The following is a 9,891-nucleotide window of genomic DNA, read 5'->3' as shown; positions in this document are numbered from 1 at the left end:
GAAGAAGAAAGCGAGGGAAGAGAAGAAGAGCAAGAAGAAGAGGAGGAAGAAGACCCCGAAGGAGGAGGAGAGAAGTAAAAAGGAGGAGGAGGAAGAGAGCGAAGGGAGGAGAAGAGCAAACGAAAGAAGAGGAGAGAGAGCGAATGAGGAGGAGGAAAGGAACAACGGGAGGAGGAGGAGGAGGAAGAGAGATAAGGAAATAGGAGAAGAGAAACGAAAGAGGAGAGAGACAGCGAGGGAGGAGGAAGAAAGGAACAACAGGAGGAGGAGGAGGAGGAAGAGAGATAAGGAAGGAGGAGAAGAGAAACGAAAGAGGAGAGAGACAGCGAGGGAGGAGGATGAGGGGAACAACAGGAGGAGGAGCAGGAGGAGGAGGAGGAGGAAGACAGAGGGTTTATTACGATCACTTAGTAGTAATACGTATGCATAACATCAGTAAGCACCATTTGCATACATTAGCCGCCCCTTAATTGGCCTTCCATCACCCGTACGGCGCTGATCCACCACGCTCTCTGACATTAAATATTCATTCACTCACTTCCCTTAGACCATTCAATCACATTTTTGACGTACATGTTTTCTAGTTCGTTATATTGCCAATTTGCCTTCGTCTATTAATTCGTCATTCTTTATAAACAGTAATCCAAAGCAAGGGAGCATGTTTTTAGTATTTACGAGCTCTTGGTCTAATTTTCTATTGTTCCTGGTCTTAAATTATCATAAATGTCTACCGTTTCAAGGTACTAAGTCGCTGTATCCATCGTTGTTCATTCACATTAACTCTTCATTCGCTCAGTTTTCTGTCTCTGACGTACCTGTTTCTCCAATTGCTTATAATGCTCGTTTTTCTGCGCCCTTTTATTCACCATTTTTTTATAGTCGGAATCCTGCATCGTCCAGTCACATTAGTAATTCAATCGCTCATTTTCCTTAATCATTTCAATTTCATATTTTTGGCATTTCTGTTTTTCCAGTTCATTATATCGCCCCTTCGCCTTACACAACATTGATTTGCCATTCATTAAAGTTAGTGCCCATCATTAGCTTACCGTTGATCAGCCAATCTCCTCTATCATTCTTCAACTATTACTGAATATGTCCTCTTCATAATTATTGCAACCTTATGAAACTTAATAATAACCTTAATAAATTTAATACGGCTTAGTTATGGTTGTTTGTCTTCATCAGTGTTAACTATTCATTCCTTAACTGTCATTACAATTTCGGAACATTTATTTAATATTTTGTTTTTTTTACGGATCTTATTGCAAGCATCTTTACGTTTCCCACAGCTTGACTTGGTAATGCATATTCATCACTGTGATATAATTTTTCCTTCGCTAACTATCTATAATTTAATATCATGATCTTCCTGCTTTATGTGCTCATTACACTCCCCTCCGTACCGTATTAACTGATTGATCAATCCTTTCTCATCATTACATGTTATTAATCTCCCATCCACTCACTCTCCTTTCTCTTTCAGTAGCATTTACTACATATCGGCTTGCTATATTTATCGTACCCTCCCTCCCTCGTCCTTAATATAAATTTGTTACCGGTTTTGGACATTATTTGGCATATACATTATTCACTCACTCTCCTTGCGCCATCACTAAAATTATGGCCTATGTGTAATTCACGTATGTTACAGCATCATTCTGTATTACACAATCTGCCTTGGTTTTGCATTTTCATCATAATTATCTGATTCATTAATTTAATGTAATTTGCTTCTAATTCAGTTAATTAATCTGTTTGCTCTTATTAATTTTCTGCTTTTCATATTATTTAATAACGTGCTTCTATTTTCCATAATCTGAAGTAGTTGTGCTTGTTGGTCTTCATTATTGGCCAACCTTTTCTGTTTTAACAATGCCAGAATTTAGTAATCAGCCAAACTCCGAAAGTCGTGAATATTACAGTAGAAATTCGTGTGTTTATTCAGCATTTCCTTTCATGGAATTTCACTCCAGATTAAATAGAGATATCCGCTGATTCGCTTCCAACATATACAAAATTAAAGATAACTGCTTGAGAGTTAATATGAATGATCTCAATGTTATATTTTTCCGCACAACTGACCCACGCTTATGAGATAATCAGAGACAACATATACGATATCAGTGTCTCTTGCTTGCTCTCATCACCGCATCATATTCTCCTTCGTTCTCATTTAACAACAAACAGACATTGATTCCGCTTACACTAACATTAAAAGCTAGACAGTAACAGCAGACGGAATGGACTCTAGCGTGTTCGTTACTGTGTATATATGTGAGTGAGCGTGTGATTTGTGTTGTCTGTGTCTACGAACATACGAACAAACAGTAGTAGGAGCAAAACAGAACATAACAGTAACAAAGCATAACATAACACAAACAAAAAGATTGAAAAAATAACATCAACAACACAAACTAGAATAAGAACCCAAGTAAACTGGAAGATCTGGAGCAAGTTAACACAAATATCCCCACATAACAAAAATATCTGTATCAGCACCAGCAGCAGGAATGGGAACAAGCAGCACCCAAAAGTTCCTGCAGCAGACTGTGAGGCATCAGTCGGCCTTCGGTTCCCCGTCGAGGGCCACTCATTAGGGCCGGGCCACGACAGGCTTTGATGTGCCACTCGCCTTCGCCTCAGCGGCCTCGGAAAATTTCGTTGCTTTGCCATTGTTAATTATACTGCAGCCCGGCGTGATGGAGAGCGTGTGTGTCCTGCTATTAGGTCCGTGTGTGTGTGTGTGTGTGTGTGTGTGGAGGGGAGGAAGGAGGAGAGGTGTGTGTGTGTGTGTGTTATGTGGTGAAAGGCCGAGCGTAAAGGGGACTTGGTGGTGGTGGTGGTGGTGGTGTAAGTATGTCATGAGGTCAATTGTGTAAAGTAAAACTAATATACCTCATTAGAGAACGTGACGTGTAAAGTTCAGTTATGGGAGTCTTTGTGGGTGTATTACGTGCAAATGAGGAGTAGCTTAAGACTCTTTATACCAGGAACAGTGCTTAGCGAGCTTTTTTGATGGCATATGATTTTGCCTTGACCTGCTTCACTTCTATAAAAATATCTTGACTTAAAACAAATGGTAAAAATATCTCACTTCAGGCCTTCAATTCGTTTTCATATTCTCTTATGCATAATACTTTTTTTTTCACTTTGTAACACTTGTAAGGTATGAGTAGGGAGAAAATTGGATTAAAAGCAGAGCGCAGTTACTATTTATATCTGTCGTCAGAACGCAATGGTATTATTTTACGTTGATAGCGTGCATGATACGAGGTGAAAATAAGATGAGAATTGAAACACATTAGTTACTCCAATCTCCACCAAACACGTTACCTCAATCATCTCTCTCTCTCTCTCTCTCTCTCTCTCTCTCTCTCTCTCTCTCTCTCTCTCTCTCTCTCTCTCTCTCTCTCTCTCTCTCTCTCTCTCTCTCTCTCTCTCTCTCTCTCTCTCTCTCTCTCTCTCTCTCTCTCTCTCTCTCTCTCTCTCTCTCTCTCTCTCTCTCTCTCTCTCTCTCTCTCTCTCTCTCAAACACACACACGCACACACACACACACACACACACGCACACACACATTTAACTTTTGATAGAGTAAAAAGTTAATAAAATGTCTGGATGTCGACGTTTCTCCTCTCTCCCTCCGTTCCACCTCTCCTTTCCTCCATCTCTTCCTTACTCCCTCTTTATGTTTCTTCCCTCCAAACTCTCCACCCCTCCTCCATTCATTCACTTAACCATCACTTTCTCTCTCTGTAAATAAATCATCTCTCCCTACTTCCTTCCTATCCCTCCATCCTTCCTTTTCTCCCTTTCTCCCTCCTTGCCCTTTCTTCCTCTCCTTTCCTCCTTCAATCGTAGTGTGGTAGGGCAAGACTCTCTTAAGTATAGCAGGACAAAAGCCGATCTAAGTAAGTAAAAATTTATAAGAATCCTTTTTTTTCATCTGCTTTCTTGTCAAGACTTTTTACCGCTCTCTTTAACCTTTTTTTCTCTTCTTTTTCACAATCTTTTTTCTCTTGTTCATTTTCTGTTTCTAGTGTTTCAAGCTCCCTCTTTTGTTTCCTTCGTTGCAGGTCTACTTAACAATTACTTTTACTAATAGATCTTTCGGCGCTTTATCCTTTTTTCTAGCTTATTTTCATATATTTTTCTCCTTTTACCACAGAATGATTTGTTTCTCCTCGTCCCCATTCTCTTAATTCTCTGGTGACTAATTTAGTTAATGTTTACTTTTTCTCTTATATTTTTTCTGCTTTATTTTTCTCGTAATCTTTCTTCTTAATTTATTCTCCGCATCATATAGTCTTTCTTCTCCTCTTTCTTTACATAATCCTTACTTCGTTTACTCATCTATCCTCAAAACCTTCCTTCAGCCTCTCATTTTGTTTTCCTCTTCAGTACATTATTATCATTTTTATACTATATGATTTATATTCTTTCATTTCCTTCTCATACAAAATTTCACTCTCCTCATTTAACCACTTTTCTCTTCCTACTCCTCCTAATCTTTCACCTCCTCCTTCTACACCTACTCTCTTTCCTGCCACCCACGTCTTACATCTTCAGTCTCGCTTACACGGCTTTGACCTCAAACGTCCTTGAATCTTCGGTGGTTAAATGTCAACGATGCATGCCAGTAACCTTTTGTCCCACTCCCCCCCTTCTCTCTCTCTCTCTCTCTCTCTCTCTCTCTCTCTCTCTCTCTCTCTCTCTCTCTCTCATTAATCAATCAACCTTTCAAACACACACACACACACACACACACACACACACACACACACACACACACACACACACACACACACACTCCTCAAACTATTACGTTTCTACACTTTAATTAACTCCACTTTCGCTCGCTTGATCACAAAGAGAAGAGTGAAAAAGAATAAAAAGAAAAAAAGAAATGAGAGAAATAAATCATCCACCCACACACATCCCAGTCGAACACACACACACACACACACACACACACACACACACACACACACACACACACACACACACACACAGATAGATAGATATAAGAAAAATGAGGATAAAATACGACACGAGAGGATTAGGAAATAGAAATATAAGATAAAAAAGGAAAAAGTAATGAAACAACAAAGTAAAAGATAAAAAAAGTAAAAAAAAAATCGTATTGAAACTGAAAACATACAGTCACCATTCAGGCAAAGCTAGGAGAGGACGGAAAAGAAAAAAAAACTAAATAAATTCCTTTCTCTTTCACCCTCTCTTCTCTTCATCATCAGAAGGAGGAAAAGAACACAAGCCTCATTCTGGACCTCAACATTTCTCCATCCGACAAGATTTTCCAATAGTGATTCTTTATGAAATGCTGAAACGTGGAAGCTTTAGGGAAAGATGTGTGTGTGTGTGTGTGTGTGTGTGTGTGTGTGTGTGTGTGTGTGTGTGTGTGTGTGTGTGTGTGTGTGTGTGTTTGTGTGTGTGTGTCATAGATAGATAAATAAATAGATAGGTAAATATACATAATTAAAGAAAGCGAAAGAAAGGAAAAAAGAGAAAAAAGCTGTAAAGAAAAAAAATAAGAAGTCTAAAAGAAATCCGTCAAGAACAAGGTGGAGACAATACAAAAGAAAGAGCAGAAAAGTGGAAAAAGGAAAACGAGACGCGGAAATGAGAACCGAAGGCAAGACACGAGAAACACAAGAAAATAAATGATTTGTGTCAAGGAGATGTGTGAGGTCTCGACAATACGGTGAAAAAGACGAGGAACAGGTGAAGGAGGGAGCTGAAGGAGGAGGAGGAGGAAGATCAGGAACCGAAGGAGGAAGAAGAAGAAATAATTAAAAAAAGGTGATAACGAAAAAAAGCTATAACAAAAACCTAAATAACAAAACGACAACGAAGAATTAAGATGAAAAATGAAAAACAAAATTAGGGAAAAACATTAAAGAAAGGCTAAACTGACTCTACCAAAACTACCCAAAAGACATCAATGGTGAACTAACTCCTCAATGCTTTCACTCAATTCTCACATTCACAATACACCTTCATAAACGCATGCACAAAACACACACACACACACACACACACACACACACACACACACACACACACACACAGCAAGCGACAGAATTGTTGAGACACGCAGCAAGCAACACCTTTACTCGCTTTTCGCTTTTACACAACACACGAGCCCGAAATAGCATTCCTCTCGCAATACAACGCAATTTCACTAGGTCTCGAGGAACACTTACACACAGACACACCCACACGAGGAGGCGATGAAACACAGTTACCGCAACACACAGAAACACAAAACATTAATCCAAAGCAGCATAGACAACACAACTTTATGAGCCTCAAGAAACACACATACACACACTAACACATTCCCCTACCTCCCTCAAACCTTCAGAAATCAAAGGTCCTTCTCTTTTATCCTTTTACCACTAACCTTCAACGCCGTCCGCTCGTCCGCTGCCTTGAAGGGTTGGTAATTATCAGAAGGACGAGCTGGTTTTTTTACCTTCTATCCCCTTGCTACAGCTTCATTACGCGCCAGGTCCTTGAGATCTTGCTAACGCTATATCAACACCGAGCTGGGTAATGCAAACTTTCAACCCCCTTACTGACTCCCTCCAACTCTCCCCCCTGGCCTTCGTCGCTGATGTGAAGGTCAGTTCCTACCTACCTTTTTCTTTTCTACCTTCTCCCTCTTCTCTTCTTTTTCGTTCAACTCCTCGTTTTCTGTGTCTGTCTCCTCCTCCATCTCCTCCTCTTCTTCGTTTTGTTCGCCTACCTCCTTTTCCTCCTCCTCTTCCTCTTCGTTCTGTTGGTCTATCTCCTCTTCCTCCTCTTCTTCATTCTGTTCGTCTATCTCCTTCTCCTCTTTCTCCTTCTCTTCTTTTTCCATTAGGTCCTTCCCCTCCTCTTCCTCCTCTTCCTCCTCCTCCTCCTCCTCCTTACCCATCCCTTCGTCTAACCCACCCTTCACCTTTTTATCTTTTTTGGGGGGCATGAAGGTCACCTCCCACGTACCTCTTCCAGCCTCCTCTTTCTCCTTCCCATTCCCATTATCCTTCACCTCCTCTATTTTTTCACTTTTCAGTCCTTTATATTTTCTTTCCTTCGTTTTTTCAACTTTCTTACTGTTTTCCCCTTCCATTCGTATATTCTTCCTCCGTACAGTTTCTCGTTCTCCTTTCTCTCTTCTCTGTTGCTTTTTCTACTTCTCTGGTCACTTGAACACGCAGAACGCACCTTTAAAAGTGAACACCTATCTGCCTTCCAAAATACCTATCTATCTATCTGTCTACCTACTTATCTACCCACCAACGCACATCCTTGAGCACCCCACACAGGACGGTCAATCACCTTTCCTCTATCAGTTACCTATCTATCTGAATACCTACGTACCTATCTATCTATCTGTCTACCTACTTATCCACCCACCTACCTACCTATGTACATCCTTGAGCACCCCCACACAGGACGGTCAATCACCCTTCTTCTACCAGTTACGTCAACGAGAACTATCGACTGGCTGGTTGCTGACGCTTCTCCTCCTCCTCCTCCTCCTCCTCCTCCTTATCCTCCAATGCCGTATTTCCGATAATGACAGCTTTAAGCGGGGACTTAGCTGACGAGGACAAGAGAAGCTTTATTTTTTTTTCCTTCTTTCTTTCGCCTTTTTTTTCTGGGCGGGGGTTGTTGGTTGGTGCCCGTGGGGATGAATTCGAGAGGAGTGGATGTTGGTGTCCTTTTTCTCCTTTTCGTTTTCGGGGAAGGTTTTATTTTTTATTATTTGTCTATTATTTGTCTATTAAGTCTATTAAGTACGGTTGCCGGGATTTTAGCCTTTGTAATGGTTCTTCGGATGTTTCTTCTGATCTTTATATTATTGTTTCTTGTTCTCCAGTCGAATTCTTACACTTCTTTCTTGATCATTAGTGTTACATGATTGTCTTATTGCTGTTATAACCACTGAACACTAAAATTCGATACTCTAGATACTTTTGACACATTAATATAAAAAAACATAACCACTTTTTCTATTGCTGCTATTGATATTTCCTCTGTATCGTCACCACCACCACTAACACCTCTATCATAATCACCACTTCTATGACCGCTTTTATTGCTACTACTACTATTATGGCAACCGTTACTACTTTTACTGCAACCACTCCTGTATTCATATAGCTACTTTTCATTGGTGTCTTTATATATCACTTCTACTATAATAACTACTGCTATTTTTAACCTCTTCTTACTACTGTTACTACTACAATATAACTACTTTTCATTACTGTGTTTACTATCACTACTAATATAATAACTACTACAGTTTTTAATCTCTTCTTACTACTGCTACTACTACAAGGACAACGACTACCTCTGTATGTCACTAATATTTCTACCACTATTTTCTTAAGCACTACAAATTAACAGAAATCAACGCTCAAAATAATACTAGTGGCCCTAAAGATGACTGTCGCTGGTACGTACTTCTACAACCCTAATAAAAAAACAACGATAAAATTCACACCGATATTATCACACCCCTACTGCTACTGCTATTGATATTACTACTACCGCTACTCCAACTCTTCCTCCTCCTCATACTATTACTACTGCTACTACTACTACTACCTCCACCATCACCTCCATCAGCTCTATATTTTCACTCTCTTTATTGCTATTTTTGGATCTCGAAAGTCAATGTGTCCGGGTGAGTACACCAAATTATTGGCTTTCGATCCACCTGCCTCACTCTTAATTACCGGCCCTTCTCACCTGGCAACCGTGTCATGTTACCTGTCCACACCTCATTACGCACTAATTAGCTTCACACTCACCTACCTCTCCATTACCGATGTATTTAGCCTGCATGGTAATTGTTTTGGGTTGTTTGTTCCTGTTTCTTTTAGTTTGTGCGTGTTACCTTGATCTTTATTTTTTTACGGTAAAGGAAGCAGCTCAAGGGCAAATATGTATGAAAATAGAATATAAAAAAAGACCGCTATGCACTGTTCCTATAAAAGAGAGTAGAGTGGCCATAAGAGAGTTCAATTTCGGGTCTGATTAATTATCCTTTCTCTTTAAACATTCAGCAGTTCATCACAATCTACTTTTTACTTTCTTATCGATGTATCTAATTTATATATAATATAATATACATATGTATATATATATATATATATGTATATATATATATATATATATATATATATATGTATATATATATATATATATATATATATATATATATATATATATATATATATATATATATATATATATATATATATATATATATATATATATATATATATATATATATATATATATATATATATATATATATATATATATATATATATATATATATATATATATATATATATATATATATATATATATATATATATATATATATCGATAGCTAAGATCGCTGGTTCCTTCAACCTCATTTTATATATTTGGCTTTTTCTTCTGTAAACTTCTCTGGCGCTGCACTATTTTTCTCAGCAACTGATTAACTATATAGAACCTCCTTTTACTTATTATACTATCTAAAACGCTATTCTCTTCTTGCAACCTCCCTTTATTTATTAGGCTTCTTCCGTACATTTCTCTACCGCTGAAATATTTTTTCTTAGCAACTGGATAAACTATATACAACCTACTTTTGTTTATTAGTCTTTTTTCTTCTACAAATTTCTCTAACCCTGTTGTATTTTTTTAGCAACTGATAAACTATCTAAACGCCCTCCTCTTCCTTCAACTTCCTTTTATTAATTTGGCTTCCTCTGTAAATTTCTCTACCTCTCAAATATTTTTGTTAGCCACTGGGCCAATTATATATATATATATATATATATATATATATATATATATATATATATATATATATATGA

The sequence above is a fragment of the Eriocheir sinensis genome, chromosome 55 (genome assembly GCF_024679095.1).
Source record: "Eriocheir sinensis breed Jianghai 21 chromosome 55, ASM2467909v1, whole genome shotgun sequence".
Lineage (NCBI taxonomy): Eukaryota > Metazoa > Arthropoda > Malacostraca > Decapoda > Varunidae > Eriocheir > Eriocheir sinensis.
This window is presented reverse-complemented; position numbering follows the sequence as displayed.